This window comes from Lissotriton helveticus, chromosome 9 (assembly GCF_964261635.1).
Source record: "Lissotriton helveticus chromosome 9, aLisHel1.1, whole genome shotgun sequence".
Classification (NCBI taxonomy): Eukaryota; Metazoa; Chordata; class Amphibia; order Caudata; family Salamandridae; genus Lissotriton; species Lissotriton helveticus.
In genome coordinates this window covers 625,426,899-625,443,575 of record NC_136070.1, presented here as the reverse complement: position 1 = coordinate 625,443,575, position 16,677 = coordinate 625,426,899, and positions in this window count along the sequence as shown.

Here is a 16,677-nt window from a genome sequence, read left to right as displayed (position 1 = left end):
CAAATGTATTTAAGGGGTTTTAAATTTACTCTACGTACTAACCATAAGCCCCTAATCAAGATTTTATCTCCTGGGGGTGTGGTAAAATGGCCAGCAAGACTTGTTAGGTTGGCTGCTCGTTTGCAAGAATATTTATACAGGGTTGAATATCTTGCAGGCTGAAAAAATTGTCAAGCTGATGGATTGTCAAGATTGCCCCAACCTTGGTATGAGGTTGATAAAATACAAGTGGAATCATATGAAAGTGAGGGTGCAGTTGCTGTAATTGAGGAATTGGTGGAAGCATGCAATGGAGCGATTGACAAAAGTAAGTGCATAGAATGTATGTCCAAAGATGTAGCTCTACAAATGGTCAATGATTTTCATTGTTAAAGGTGGTAGGCGTGAAAGCACACTTCCCATTGCTGTGAAACGTTTTAGAAAAGTTCTGAAGGATTTGTCTATATCTGACAAGGAGTGAAATGTTATAATGAAGGAGGATAAGTTTATTCCTCCACAGGATTTGAAATGTGTTTTGTTTAAATTGGCTCACAAAGTTCATATGGGTCACTCGCTCACCAAGAAAATGTTAAGAGAGCATTTCTGGTGGCCTGGTGTGAACCAAAAAGTATCTGAATGGGTGGAAAGGTGTGTTGATTGTGTGGAAAGTGAAAAGAGATTGAGGGTTGGTAGTCAGTTGGAGATGGGTAAAATTGATATACTAGAGTCACTACATAACATCAAAAGGCACCTGTCTGTCCAAAATATGTGGGAAAACAAGTGTAGGGAACACATAAGGTATAAGCTCAACCACAAAGGTGAATGTGTATATAATAGATCACATAGGTGATGATACAATCAGCTCATTACCATGCCTATTTAACAAACATGCTAAAAAACATATGAAAACTAACAAGTGTAGGGAGGAATGCAACTGGGTGTAAGACCTGGAAAAAAAGTCATAGTTGCAGTACCCTTAGGGTGTCAGAGAAAACAGGAAAATTCAAGTTTGTCATTTAGCCCTTTGGGCATGAGAGTGTCCAAATGGCGTATCCAATATGTTTCGCATTGAGGCAAATATTTAGACATATCGCTATCAACATGTGTCTTGAATGGTGAATCGTAGCTGAGCTATTGTGTGATGGTGGTCACGCCAATGAGCTGCAAGTGGTGAGGTGGTGGTTTTAGTCCTTATACAATTGTTGTACTCAGTGATACGTGTGCATATGGACCTCTCTGTTTTTCCCACGTAGTATAACCTACATGGACAGCATATCATGTAGATAACGAAACGGCTGTTGCAATCTCCAGTGAAGTTCAATATGATTATTTTACCAGACCAAGGATGGGAAATACAATCCCCAATGAGCACATTGTTGCAATGAGAATAATTGCAGCATTTATGCATACCCGTGTCTTTCATTTTAGTGTCAGATTCAAGTTTGGTGAGAAGTTTTCTGGAATTCTGAGACCGCTTGTAGGCGAAGATTGGAGGATTCGCAAATATGCCTTGGAAATCTGACTCAGACTGTAAAAGTTCCCATCGTTTAAGAATCATTTGTTTGATGGCAGCTGATGAAGTGGAGCAAGTGGATACAAAAATGTCTCTGTTAGATGGTTGCTTGATTCACTTTTTCAACAAGGACTCTCTTTGTGAATCCTGCACTTGTTTCTCAGCTTCCTCAATAATCTCTGCTGGGTATCCGCAAGTTAAAAATCTTTTTCTGGTTTCCTGCATGCAAGTTTCAATTTTAGACGTGTCAGAAGTGATGCGTTTAACCCAGAGAAACTGTGAATAAGGAAGATGACATTTGAGAGATGGTGGATGGAAGCTTGAATATGATAATTTATTGTTGCTGTCGGTAGGTTTCTTGAACATGATGTTTGTACCATCCCCACCAATGTTGGCATCCAAATAAGAAATATGGTATTGATCCATGACATAAGTGAACTGAATCCTAGGATGCCTAGTGTTCAATACATTCAAATTATCTACAAGATCATGCTGAGTGCCCTGCCATACAATAAAAATGCCATCTATGTATCTTCTGTAAAGAATCAAGTGGTCATGAGGCACAGGGTCAGACTGATTTGCATATAGCCATGTCTGAAATGGGGTGGCTGTGTGGGCTAAAGAATGGTGATGGATTAAACTCAGATCAGTTGACTGGGGGTGAGTGTTTGATTTGCTCAAACGCTCAGTCCATCATCCCCTTTTGTATCGCTTTGTTCGCCCTAAGTGTGGCAGGGTATGCTCAGACGTGAGTCCCTTGCTCACTTTGCCACTGGATTCAAGATAGCCTGGCTGATGAGGATTATGAATTCGAAACCGGTCCCAGGATGCTTGTTTCCGGTCCATGGAAGACATGGCTTGGCAGTTCGGGCTGGACTGTTCCCATGAGGCACAGGGTCAGACTGATTTGCATATAGCCATGTCTGAAATGGGGTGGCTGAGTGGGCTAAAGAATGGTGATGGATTAAACCCAGATCAGTTGACTGGGGGTGAGTGTTTGATTTGCTCAAACGCTCCGTCCATCATCCCCTTTTGTATCGCTTTGTTCGCCCTAAGTGTGGCGGGGTATGCTCAGACGTGAGTCCCTTGCTCACTTGGCCACTGGATTCAAGATAGCCTGGCTGATGAGGATTAGGAATCCGAAACCGGTCCCAGGATGCTTGTTTCCGGTCCATGGAAGACATGGCTTGGCAGTTCGGTATGGACTGTTCCCATGAGGCACAGGGTCAGACTGATTTGCATATAGCCATGTCTGAAATGGGGTGGCTGAGTGGGCTAAAGAAAGGTGATGGATGAAACCCAGATCAGTTGACTGGGGGTGAGTGTTTGATTTGCTCAAACGCTCCGTCCATCATCCCCTTTTGTATCGCTTTGTTCGCCCTAAGTGTGGCAGGGTATGCTCAGACGTGAGTCCCTTGCTCACTTGGCCACTGGATTCAAGATAGCCTGGCTGATGAGGATTATGAATCCGAAACCGGTCCAAGGATGCTTGTTTCCGGTCCATGGAAGACATGGCTTGGCAGTTCGGGCTGGACTGTTCCCATGAGGAACAGGGTCAGACTGATTTGCATATGGCCATGTCTGAACTGGGGTGGCAGAGTGGGCTAAAGAACGGTGATGGATTAAACCCAGATCTGTTGACTGGGTGTGAGTGTTTGATTGGTTCAGATGCTCCATCCATCACCACCCCCTTTTATACCGCTTAGTCTGCCAATAGGCCTATCAGCTAGTAGGCCCAGAGCTACTCATGGTTGCATGAAACAACTATTTATGTGGTGTCTGTTGAATTTCAACATCATATAGGGCATGGATCTCATTGGATTGAATGGCAAAATGTGTATTTTTGGGGGTATATCACTTTTTTGGTGAATATTAAATAAATGTATTTGTTGTGCGTGCGTGTGTGTGTTTTGTGGCTCTTGTGTAACTCGCAAACCCTGTTTAGCCCTGTGGATTTTCGTTTTTGCATTTTATTGCATTTGTTTAGCAAGCCTCCTTTGCCTGGCCATTATAGGCCTGTTGCAGTTAATTGTTTTCCTGGCCTCCTGCTTGTTGTAACTGTGAGTGCCCATGTGGCTGGAGGCCATTTTGTGGTGGTAGTTTAGAAGTGTGCTGCTTTTGGCATATAGGCCTGCATGTGTTTCTTTTCTTCCTTTTGGCCTAGGCCGCTTGTTGTTGTGGGCCTGGTCATGTGGCTGGCAGCCATTTTGAAGCCAGGCAGTGTGCTCTTGCCATAGGCCTGCATTGTCTGTCTTTCCTTTCTTGTTGTTTTGGGCCTCGCCATGTGGCTGGAGCCCATTTTGAAGCCAGGTAGTGTGATTATCCCATAGGCCTGCATTGCCTGTCTTCCCTTTCTTGTTGTTGTGGGCCTGGCCATGTTGCTGGCGGCCATTTGGAAGCCAGGCAGTGTGCTTTTGCCATAGGCCTGCATTGTCTGTCTTCCCTTTCTTGTTGTTGTGGGCCTTGCCATGTGGCTGGTGGCCATTTTGAAGCCAGGCAGTATGCTTTTGCTATAGGCCTGCATTGTCTATCTTCACTTTCCTGTTGTGGGCCTGGCCATGTGGCTGGTGGCCATTTTGAAGCCCGGCAGTGTGCTTTTGCCATAGGCCTGCATTGTCTGTCTTCCCTTTCTTGTTGTTGTGGGAGGCATTGCTATGTGGCTGGCGGACATTTTGTGAAGCCAGCCGGTGTGCTTTTGCCATAGGCCTGCAAGCATGAGGCCTAGTCTGCCTATAGGCCTATCAGTCAGTAGGACCAGAGCTACTCATGGGTGCATGAAACAACTATTTATGTTGTGTCTGTTGAATTTAAACATCATTTAGGGCATGGATGGCATTGGATTGAATGGCAAAATGGGTATTTTTGGGGGTATTTCACTTTTTTGGTGTGTGTTAAATAAATGTCTTTGTTGTGCGTGTGTGTGTGTGGTGTGGTTCTTGTGTAACTTGCAAACCTTGTTTAGCCCTGTGGATTTTTGTTTTTGCATTTTATTGCATTAAAGCTGTGTTGTTTAGCAAGCCTCCTTTGCCTGGCCATTATAGGCCTGTTTCAGTTAATTGTTTTCCAGGCCTCCTGCTTGTTGTAACTGTGAGTGCCCATATGGCTGGTGGCCATTTTGTGGTGGCAGTTTAGAAGTGTGCTGCTTTTGGCATATAGGCCTGCATGTGTTTCATGTGTTCCTTTTGGCCTAGGCTGCTTGTTGTTGTGGGCCTGGTCATGTGGCTGGCAGCCATTGTGAAGCCAGGTAGTGTGCTCTTGCCATAGGCCTGCATTGTCTATCTTCTCTTTCTTGTTGTTTTGGGCCTGGCCATGTGGCTGGAGGCCATTTTAAAGCCAGGCAGTGTGATTATCCCATAGGCCTGCATTGTCTGTCTTCCCTTTCTTGTTGTTGTGGGCCTGGCCATGTTGCTGGCGGCCATTTGGAAGCCAGGCAGTGTGCTTTTGCCAAAGGCCTGCATTGTCTGTCTTCCCTTTCTTGTTGTTGTGGGCCTGGCCATGTTGCTGGTGGCCATTTTGAAGCCAGGCAGTATGCTTTTGCCATAGGCCTGCATTGTCTATCTTCACTTTCCTGTTGTGGGCCTGGCCATGTGGCTGGAGGCCATTTTGATGCCAGGCAGTGTGCTCTTGCCATAGGCCTGCATTGTCTGTCTTCCCTTTCCTGTTGTTTTGGGCCTGGCCAAGTGGCTGGAGGCCATTTTGAAGCAAGGCAGTGTGATTATCCCAAAGGCCTGCATTGTCTTTCTTCCCTTTCTTGATGTTGTGGGCCTGGCCATGTTGCTGGCGGCCATTTTGAAGCCAGGCAGTGATCTCTTGCCATAGGCCTGCATTTTCTGTCTTCCCTTTCTTGTTGTTGTGGGCCTGGCCATGTGGCTGGTGGCCATTTTGAAGCAAGGCAGTATGCTTTTGCCATAGGCCTGCATTGTCTATCTTCACTTTCCTGTTGTGGGCCTGGCCATGTGGCTGGTGGCAGTTTGTAGCTAGGCAGTGTGCTTTTGCCATAGGCCTGCATTGTCTGTCTTCCTTTTCTTGTTGCTGTGGGTGGCCTTGCCATGTGGCTGGCGCCCATTTTGTGGAGCCAGCTGGTGTGCTTTTGCCATAGGCCTGCAAGCTTGTGGCCTAGTCTGCCAATAGGCCTATCAGCCAGTAGGCCAAAGCTACTCATGGGTGCATGAAACTGTTTCAATGGTGTCTGTTGAATTTAAACATCATTTGGGCATGGATGGCATTGGATTGAATTGCAAAATGTTTATTTATTGGGATATTTCACTTTTTTGGTGTGTGTTAAATAAATTTCTTTATTGGATCTGTATGTATGGTGTGGTTGTTGTGTAACTTTCAAACCTTGTTTAGCCTTGTGGATTTTCATTTTTGCATTTTATTGCATTAATGCTGTGTTGTTTAGCATGCCTCATTTGCTTGGCCATTATAGGCCTGTTTCAGTTCATTGTTTTCCAGGCCTCCTGCTTGTTGTGACTGTGAGTGACCATGTTGCTGGTGATACTCATGTTGAATGGCCTAAAGCTTCCGGCGCTGGGCTATGGCTGCCAACTCATTCCTGTCTGATCTTTTTGGTTGGGAAGGAGTACCTATATAAAAATAAATACTATTGTAATACTGTTAGCAAAACAGTAACACAAAATTAATTCTACACATAGAGACACAGTAGCAATAGCAAGCACATGGCATAACATTTGTGGTAGTATGGACTTGAGTATACCAGTTTTCTTCTTCTCTCTTGTTAAGCTACATTAAGTAAACTTGTTGCAGCTGGCATGCCAGCTCAGTCAGCTTGCGCTCAAGTCAAACATTATACTTGTGACGCAGACTCACATTATTTTTATTACGCATGGGCTGAAAATTCGTTCCGCTCGTGGAATTTGCGGATTTTTGGCAAGTTTGCAGTCCGCGAATCGCGCGAAATTGCCAAACAATCCGCAATTCGCAAGTTCCTGAATTTTTTTTGCTTGTTCGCGCTTCAAAAATACAATCTCGTGCGCGCTGCGTCGACTTACCTTGATTCTGAGTTTGCCGAGTTGTTTTCCTCCCGCTATCAAGACGGCCGCGCCCAAAAACGACTGCATTGAGAAGTTTGCGGTAGCCACACTGAAATAAACCCTGCGAAAACGAAAAAATAAAAAAATCCGCAAGTACGCACAAATTTGCGGATTTTGTGGACCGTGAATTCGCTTCGCACAAATTTGCGTACCGCGAATTCACAAATTTCGCCCATACTTAATTTTTATTTACTACTGTCTGCACTCTGCAGGTGGGGAAGCTGACTACACAATCATCTTATTTTTTCTATTACGGGTGGCACTGGCCTTACTCTCTGTTACATCAAGGCCAGGGCATCTTCTCAATTTTACTTTGACCCTGCTTACTACAACAAGGTAGATGATATCTGAGCCAAATGATTATTGCTTATATATATGTATGGGACGACATGAGGTACTTTGTTTTGATTGATTGTGTAACCGGTTAGTTACCAATCCATGCAGCTGATAGGCCAGGGAAGGCCACCCATGGCAGGCTGAAACAGTCGAAAATAAATTCACATAGGTAGTGAGTGGGCATGGGAGTCGGAGTGAGGCGCTTGATAACATACATACACAAAATATATGCTGTGCTTGCAAACTACTGTGAGTCAAGGAAGTATTCGGAACATACAACTTCTATTCTCCTTGGCTTTGCGTGCTACCCTGGCACGGTTCATTTTACATTCTGTTCGAAGACTCATCTTCCAGTGACAGTCTCCACCTATGCTATGAATATAATGTTATGACTACCATCCAGCCATCATCCATTCAAAGTAAACATGTCTATCATTCTTCTTAACCTATTAACAAACCTTACTTTGTTTTAACAACAAACATATATATTTTTTTAAACCATCACCCATGCGTCCTTCCTTCCTTTCTTGCCTTTGAGTTTGACCCATCAAAGACCCCGGAAGAATCTTGCTATTACTCATGCAGTTTCATCCACCAAGGCAGGCATCACCTCCCCCCATCCTTCAACCATCCATGCATCTGATTCCTTCCTATCAGCCACCTTTGCATCTATCCTATGTGGCACGTATCCTTCTCTGCCAGTCATATATATTCACATCTTGCCTGTCTTTCCTGATTCCATCCTTCGTTCTGATCAACCCATCCATCAAGGTCGTCCAACTCTTAGTCATCTCCATAAAACTTTCCCAGCTGAGTTGAAGTCAGAATGAAGAGGCCATTAGTTACTCAACTACTCCTATCGCTAATGCTAAGTAAGGGTTGTCTTCTTCAACCGTTTATCACAACAACTTAGTCTCTCTCAACATACAGTGTACACCCTTGCAACAAGTGTGTAACTATTGTCAATAAGTAAGGAATATAAGTATAACTTGCTACCGCCCATAACTGCTGCTGCCTCACCCACCCCTGTAGCAGCTGCCACATCCATCCACTGCTCCCTCCTGGCTGGCGTCGCCTGACACACCGCTGGCCCCGGCACTTGTGGTCGGTACGCCTAGAAAAAACATTACACATTTTTTAGATGCCATATACGCCGCCCCTTATTTATTCTTTTTCACAAGCAAGATTGAAAAAATAGTAAAAATACATATATATTCCACATACCTCACTACTACAAACCAGGTACTAGAGTGGAGAGTAGACACTAGTAGAAGCATGTCCTATCCTAAAAAAAAAAGTCTCTGGTTGGGCATTTTGTTTGTGGGAATTGTCAAAGCTTATCAAGATTAAGAAGACTAGAAGAGGACAGCCCAACGGATTGGACTCAGTGCCCAGAGCTATTGGTGAATATGAGTTTTAAAACCTTTTAAATAAAAATAAAGAGTGGCCAACTGGGCAAGCTTAGCTACAGACATGTGGAAAAGTAAATTTTGCCATGTTTTGTGTCCCTACGTGTCCTCCATCTTATGTTATGTGTGCATGATTAATATGCATATGTATTCCCCATGTTTGATTAAAGACGCAATTATAGTTGTGTCCATCTCTAGTATGCCAGTTTCCAGTCCTCGTGAATACTACGAATATCAGGCCTGTGTAAAGCTACGTTGCCATGTTTCCCAGTGTGCACGTTATTTCATTATAAAGTCCCCGTTTCTAGGCCTCAAAAGGGCCTGGACACCAGATTCAGCTTCTGTCTCCTGAGCCCTCGCTGAGGAGCGATACAGCCCCCACCTGTATTCCTGACCCTTCACTTACTTCCTGCCTCACAGTGCCCGGTTCAGCCTGGCTCTGCCTACGAGTCTGCCAAGAGTATGTTATGATTCTAGTTATCAGTCCAGCCCTCCTTCTCTGCATTCCTAAAGCTACTGAATCGCATCAATAGTTTCCGTCATTGTCTAGCCTTTACGTCTCCATGTAAGAGAAATACTGCATTTAATGGTCATTTAATATTCTTCATCACGCACTACATGTAGAATAATGCATGCACCAGTCTTAGAGTCTGTTAGCCTTTACCCCGATAACTTTTGGATTCTATCAACATGTTCTCTAAACATCAGATACTAGATAGTGTTTAGGCACATGTCGCCCTGACTCTCCAGACTTCAGTCTCTGCTCCTAGCACATAGTTCATAGCCCCCAGCTTCTCCTAGTAACACGTCATTGTCAGTTTGCGCGCACCATTAGGTTAGAGGTCCCGGCTCCTTAGGTAGCCCCCTCCATGTTTCCGCCCCATTTATGACATATTCTGACATATTCTGTTACGTTTACATCACATGTCTATGTATACGCCTCTTGTTACACCTACTTTCACCCTTATCTTTCGCGACTGCTATTGACCACACCCACTGCTCCGCCTACTGTATTCACTGTAATGCAACTGTTTTAGTATATATGTTTGTGTATTGTTATTAAATGTTAGCGCGCTCATTCCAGATCCTGCCCCCAGGCAGCTGCCATCCTATTCCTGTGCAGGTTGTCCTGTTCCTGTCCTTTATGCTGTATTAAACCTGCAAACTCCTACTACCTCGAATCTTGACTCTTATTTATTGAGCTATCTGTTATTGCTATGTCCAGTCAAACCTAGATCCGGTATTATTTATTTATATACCACAGACAGACTAATAAGATAGCAGTAGTACAGAGAGTCGGAGCAGATGCAGTTAGAAGCATGGATAACAAGAATTTAGAAACAGATAGTCTAGATCGAAGAAGATTTGGTAAAATAGAATTAGGAAATGGAAAAATTAGTTTGGGAAAAATAAGGTGCAGTAAAAGTTAGGAAAATATACTGATTAATATTAACAGGAGGAATCCTTACTGGGGACAGCAGTAGAACCCTCGGTAGAGGAGCGGTCCTGGTCCTGGTGTTCATCTCCAGCTGCTCCCACCGTCTCCAACCCCGTCTTCTTGCCCCTGGGTGCTGATCATGTAGGATATAATAAAGAAAGAGACAAACATTGGTGATTGGTGTGAAATAAATAAAATATTTTTTAAAATGCTCAAAAAAACATTTTTGGAAACAATTGCAATACAATTTACCTATCTAATCTGATATACTACGCCTAAGTACCACCTGACATTGCCCACCTATTCAGACGGGGCAATTGTTCACTAGCTCTGCATTTCCATTTATTTTAGTCCTCAAAAATGCATAGATGGAGGACACATGCCTATATTTTTGCATACACCAAATTGTTGGTAGGTTGCTGCTGATGTTCTACTAAGTCTATTACTCTCTCACTAAACAAACTACAAAAGATTCTACTAAGGACTGGAGTAAGCAGCACTTAGCAGCACGTCACTTGAGTCACATGACAGAAGGTGCGTCACCCTCCCGCAACCCGCTTATAAATTACCAACTAAGTAACTAAACTACCTACCACCACTATCTTACTGACAGGAGGACAAAGGAAGGACTAGAGTCTCTCTAGTATTACCTAACTTAAGTTCTCTAAAGTAAACTCTTACATAATCAGCCCAAGTGAGCGCAAAGTTGCAAACAAGTAAGACAAGTAGCGCCGAGCACTTGTATCTAGAGAAGAATACCAATCAATAAAGATGTTTAATCTTAAATTTACCTGCAATGTAAGCAGCAGCATTCTTGCTATTCGGAAAAAAATGATATGCGCAAAAACAGTAACACAGTCTAGAGAACACACAATAGTATCAGATGCACACCAAGTCCCATGACTTTGACACCTATGAGGTCCAGCAGGTCCAGCTCTCGATCAAAGATATCTGACCACCGGCGGGTCACCTGGTTATGGGTGCGCTGGACCTCAGAGCAGCAAAACACTGCCCGGTGCACCCTCGCCCACCAGCGGTGACGCTCCTGCGTAGTATACCCGGAACCAGGCCTGCTGCCAAGGTCAAGGCGAGGTGGCGCTGCACAGAAAAAAACAAGGGCGGTCACCTCCGCCTTGCTTAATAGGGACCGGGCCTGCACCCCTGTAGGGCGCAGTCTGCCGCAAGGCAGGCAGCTCTTAGGCACAGGCGCCTTGCCCTTAGAGCCGGTTCCCTTTCCCTTAGCCATGGTTCTGGGGTGGGAGGGTGCAAAAGAAGAACATTTAACAGGAAAAAATAAAGTTAGGGAAAGAAGTAGAAGAGTAAAGAAGGAAGTAATATAAAACTGTACAAACGTTTTAAAAAACGAAGTAAAACTAGAAATAAAACGCAAAATATAGACTTAGGTACAGGGAAGGATAGATAATAAATTAAAAATATCAGAAAAACAGGGTAAAATATAAAAGATTGAAAAGATTGGAGAGGGATTGGAAAAGGCCCCAGAACCATGCAAAAGATAGGAAAACAAGATGGCCACGCCCATTGGCGACCACGTGGTGAAGTTTCCCCAAACACGTCATCCATGTTGCCGAACGTCAAAAACATCTTGCGAGCATACGAGAGACAACACGAGCATGGGGAAACAAGCAACTCCGCATGCTCGTGTAGCTACGCGTAGTGTCACAGAGTTTTTGTACAACTTCACGTAGGCTCGTGTAGCGCGGTTACGCTTACTTCACCCAGGATTAAATAAAATACCAAGTCTTGTCAGTGATCCAAGCCATATCCTTTGATTGTGTCAAAATCTCCGTAGGAATACCTTCCTCTGTGGGGTCTTGAGGTAAAGGTACGTAGGTGGCTTCATCTTGCAACATAGTTTCAACGTTTGATTCGTAAAAACAGTGGTCCGTAACAACCCAGGCTCCTCCTTTGTCTTCTATAGAGAAAAACAAAGAGGTATCTCTTTTCAATGTTTTGAGGGCCAACTTGTTAGATTTGGACATGTTCCAGCATTTAGACAAAGATTCAGTCAATTTCAAAATGTCCTTCTTAAAAAGAGTCTCAAATGAATCGATGACCGTATGGGACAAAGGTGAAATATAAGTGCTTTTATGTTTAAATTCACGATAGTCCAATGAATCAAGAGCATTTTAACTGCTCTCAAGGTTCGGAAAAAAAATAGAGTATTTGTGTCTTTTTATATTCACTCATTTGTATTATCGTTGTACAGAAATATGTGGCACACTCCATTGGAGTGCTAATGACTAGTGCACTTGAAGTCTATGACCATTGTCCTAGTTTTTCCACTTTTCAAGGAGGAGGTGGGCTGTACCTCCTCCTCAGGTGCACACCGGATTGAATATTTTGTTGTTATTGATGAACATTGTTGTTTCATTTACACTGAATGCATACCAGCTATTCAGATTTTCCCAGTTTTGAAAATTGGCATTTTCAGAACTGCAATTTAAAATCTGACTTCTCGAAAAGTTACGATTTTAAATTGTGATTCCAGAGACACCAGACATGAAATGGTTATCTATTCCCATTTGGAAATGACACTTAAAAAATGTAATAAGGCCATTCCCATGGGAGAAGTAGGCCTTGCAGTAGTGAAAAACGAATGCAAGAGTTTTTCCCTACCAGGACATGTAAAACTTAAAAGTACTTGTCCTCCATTAGAAAAACATTGCACTCTGAACTCTGGGCTGTTGAGTACCTACACCAGGATGACCTAGATCAGAGGTCTTCAAACTTTTGTAGGTTGAGCCCCCCCTGCACATTTTTTTTAGATGTCGGGCCCCCCCACCACCCGATAGATGTACTAAAAAGGAAGGTTGGGGTCCGGCAAATGGTTTATTTGCCAGGTCGACAAGGTAGCTTAAAACTGCAGACACAAGCTCTGCAAAAGAAGGCATGAGACATGTTATAGGGCTTTAACAGGAGGTTTGAAGGCAAACGGTTGGGGAAAATCCACAACAAGGATGCCTGGTCTAAAAATTGAGGATTTCTGAACCCTGTAAAAGGTTAGATAGTGGTATGGTTTTTTCTGGTGATCAGTGGCCTAGGTGATCTTTCGACAATACACAAGAAGAAGCAATCACTCATGCTGACACAAAGTTAGAATATGGGATCTTATCACTCCGCAAGGTACGTTTCAAAGAATAGAATCCCTCTTGCTTAAAGACGTGGGGGCTTATTTATGAAGGCCTTGCGCCGCCGGTGCGCCACTTTTAACATGGGAAAAAGTGACGCATCGGTGGCGCAAGGCTTTCATAAATGAGGCCCGTGGTTTGCATCGAAGCAAGCATTTTATTTTCCTTGTGGTCACAGCTTATTGCTAGTTACTAAAGCCAGTAAAAATTAAAACCAGTAAATTCTACTGCTATAATTCCTGGTCATCACACCATTTTAGACAACAAATATGTCATTGAACTGAACATACACAGTAGGAACTTCACAAGATAACTCAGTGGTTCAGTGCACCTGTTGCAGTGATCTGTGTGGAGTCTGGAGCCCACATGGCAAATTTAAGCAAACTTGACCTTACACTTCACTAGTCCTAGGTTAATAATTTGTCATACTGAAGGTTATGTGAAATAAAAAGAAATGTTGTCAATAGCAAGAGGTAATTCATTTTTTAATATGCCAAGTGCCTTGTAACCCTTTTACTGTTTTATCACAACGAAAATCAGATAGGGTAAAGGTGGCGCACATTTCGGTCACTTCACAAGCTGAAAAGTTACACATTAACATTTGAACATGTGTTGGCCTAGGATGACCTGTTCCATTAAAAGCTTGCAATGCTTGAAACGGAAGAAATCGATGTTGTTTAACAAACATGTTTCATAAGTGAAAGCTGGGACTGCATTTGGGACAAAATGTGTTAGAAAACTTCTTTATGGTTGAATGTATATCAATTTTTGGGACAGAGTGTGCTTGCCCTACTTAGACTGGTATAAATGTTTCTGTGACGAGCTGATCATCATTGAATGTATTAAGTTCTTTTTAAAATGTTTTAGCTTTCCTTAGAAGAAACCTATCACTCTTTGTGGGAAAGACAATATTTGAAGAATGTCAGTAGAAACTGTTAAAAAAAACTAGGCATTGGAAACTTTTTCAGGTGTAATGATGAATCAGTTCCTCTGTCATAAGGTTAGTTGAAAAATAATTTAAATTAGTGCAATAAAATCCTTAAACTTTGATAAGAACAATAATATAAACGTTTCCACCAAGATAAAACAAACAGACTCATTCATCGTCATCCCTAATATTACAAAAGCTACAATGATAACAAATGAAATCATGGGGTTGATTTTTCAGTAGGCGAGCGCTCTAACTAAATTAGCCCAATGGCACTTAATGGTCACATTAATTAATCGATTTAAAAAATCTCAGGTTATATCAATAAATATAATAGTAGGCCCCATTAGCTACAAAGTGGTCATTCAGTCTTTACGAAGACAGATACCTGACTGGCTTCAAAAACGTCTTGGAGCCTACGTCCGCCTGACATCATCGCGGAAAAGAACTGCCCGACCTTAGGTCGGCAGTTCCAACCACAGTATTACGATGTGACTGCCCATAGGGTGGTCGCAAATCTCCATTTGACGGGCTGAAAAGGCCTTCAGCACAAGCTTTCATTGATGAATGGAGGTTTATAAACATTCCTTATGGTGCCTGCCACACTGTGCTGGAATATTTAGGGGGGCACAGAAGGCTATGGGGAAGGGGCCCATGCTAGGGGTCCCCAATGTCGCTTTCCAACATCCTTTCCATGTCGGAAAGGCGGACATGGAATGGCTGTCGAAACCGACATCATGATCCTGACGGTGGAGCCGCTGTCATTAAGGGATTATGTGGTTTGTCCGTAGCACCAACAGGCTCCTTGAGTCCATTGGAACAACGTCCGAATCCCCCAGCAGGTTTATCTCTGACCGCCATCATTTTAATACGGTGATCAAACTGTAAACCTACTGTGTTGGGCTTTCTGCCCAACATCATAATAAGGCACTTAGACAAAATCTGCACTCAGTCTGTGCAAGAGCTCCATATGTGTTCATACAAACAGAGCATGTATACTTTTACATCTCCCAGTCTAGGGTTCCATGCCCTCTGTATTTATTTATACAGCGCAACATTTATCCGTAAGGATATCACAGCACTAAGGAGAGCATATCTTAAGTGAGGGAGGGTTTCTAGGTTACTAGTCAGATTTTAGGAAACATATGTGTTTTTAATTTTTTCCTGAATGCCAGGTAATCGTTGGTAAGCTGAAGTTCTAATGATAATTCATTCCAGCTAGGTGTGAAAAGGAGTGACCCCCTGCCCTGGTCTTCTTGATGCACTTAGTTTTCGCCCGTGTCTGGTGGCACGACCTCAAATTCCGTGTGGGTGCATAGAAATCAACTCTATCTTGAAGAATTCTGGGGCCGAGATGGTGTAGGACTTTGTGCGCATGGACTAACAGTTTGAATTTGGCCCTTTGTCGCACAGGGGCCAATGGAGGATCTTCATGCATTCTGATGCTGAGCTAAACTTGCTTTTGTTGCCCACCAGCTTAGCAGCTGCATTCAGGACCATCTGCAGTCGAGTGAAGAGGTAGCCTGCCATGCCCATAAAGAGTGCCTTCCCTAAGTCCAATTTGCTTATGAGCAAGGCTTGGATGATGGTTTATCTACACTCTATGGGGATCCTTTGAAAGTGTCTTTTTAGCAATTTTAGAGTCGCAAAGATTTTCCCACAAAGTGCATGAACATGGTCCTGCATGGTTAGTGCATTGTCAACAAGAATCCCTAGGTTTTATGCGACCTATTTGGGTGCGGGTGCATTACCCAGTGATGAGGGCCACCAGGTTGCGTTCCAGACTAGATGTGCTGCTCCAAAGTTTAGGATCCCTTGATCGAGCGCGCGAGGCCACCCGACCAATAATTTCGCCGTTTCCGGCTTCGGGCCCATATACTTTCAAATCACCATATACATTGATCAGGTGACTTCACGAGCTCTACCAATTTGTGTGTGTTCTCTACTATTGTTTCTCAGTGTACCCGACTTACCATCCACCAACACGGATACCTAATGACCACAATGAATCAGGGAGCTAGCTGTAAAGGAAAGGCAACAAAATACAAACCCAACCAATAACATTCAAATACTGTGTAAAATGACCACGGACAACTGGAAGTTTTAAAATGTTTATCTAAAGTTCGTTATTTTCATTCATGAGATATACAAGAATAAGGCATTCAATAACTAGGATAATGTAAATGATATAACTATAGAGAAATAAAGACAGGGTAACCATTGAAATGCCGATATGAAATGCAAATGGGAAAAATACTATACAATCTCAGAAATGTTTAAGCATGGACAGACTATGCATGGGTAACTATAGGAGGGCCTATAAAGAGTAACACGCTAAGCTTAAAGTGAAGGGACCTTTAAACAGTCTAGGTAAGGAGATTCTAGACCATATCAGAAAATGACAAACTGCAATGCAAAATATAATTTCTAACAGGTGAGATGACATGGGAACACGTTTACGAGAAAATTGTAAATGACTTTCAATGGTTTGCGGAAAGCATGGAAAATAACATATGCAAAGGGTAACTTTATTAAAGCAAAAGTCAGAAATTCAGAAGGTGCAAGGTTTAAGAAGTTCAGAGCAATATTTACCTAGAGTGGTGTGGAAACCAAACCCTGGCCACGGGTCAGTTAAGGACAGGAAACCCTCAAGGAAGGATGCCCCTCAAAGGACAGCAGGTGCAGAATGGACACCCAGGACAGGACAGGATACCCTCGGATTAGGAATCAGGACAGGACCTCAGGACAGGACAGCAAACCCTCGGGACAGGACCGGAACCCACAGTTCGGAAGCAACGCCTGCGCTCCACTCTCTCTGCAGCTATCGATCAAGACCCAGATTGGGTCAGCGAACTCCCAGCAAAGTGCTTC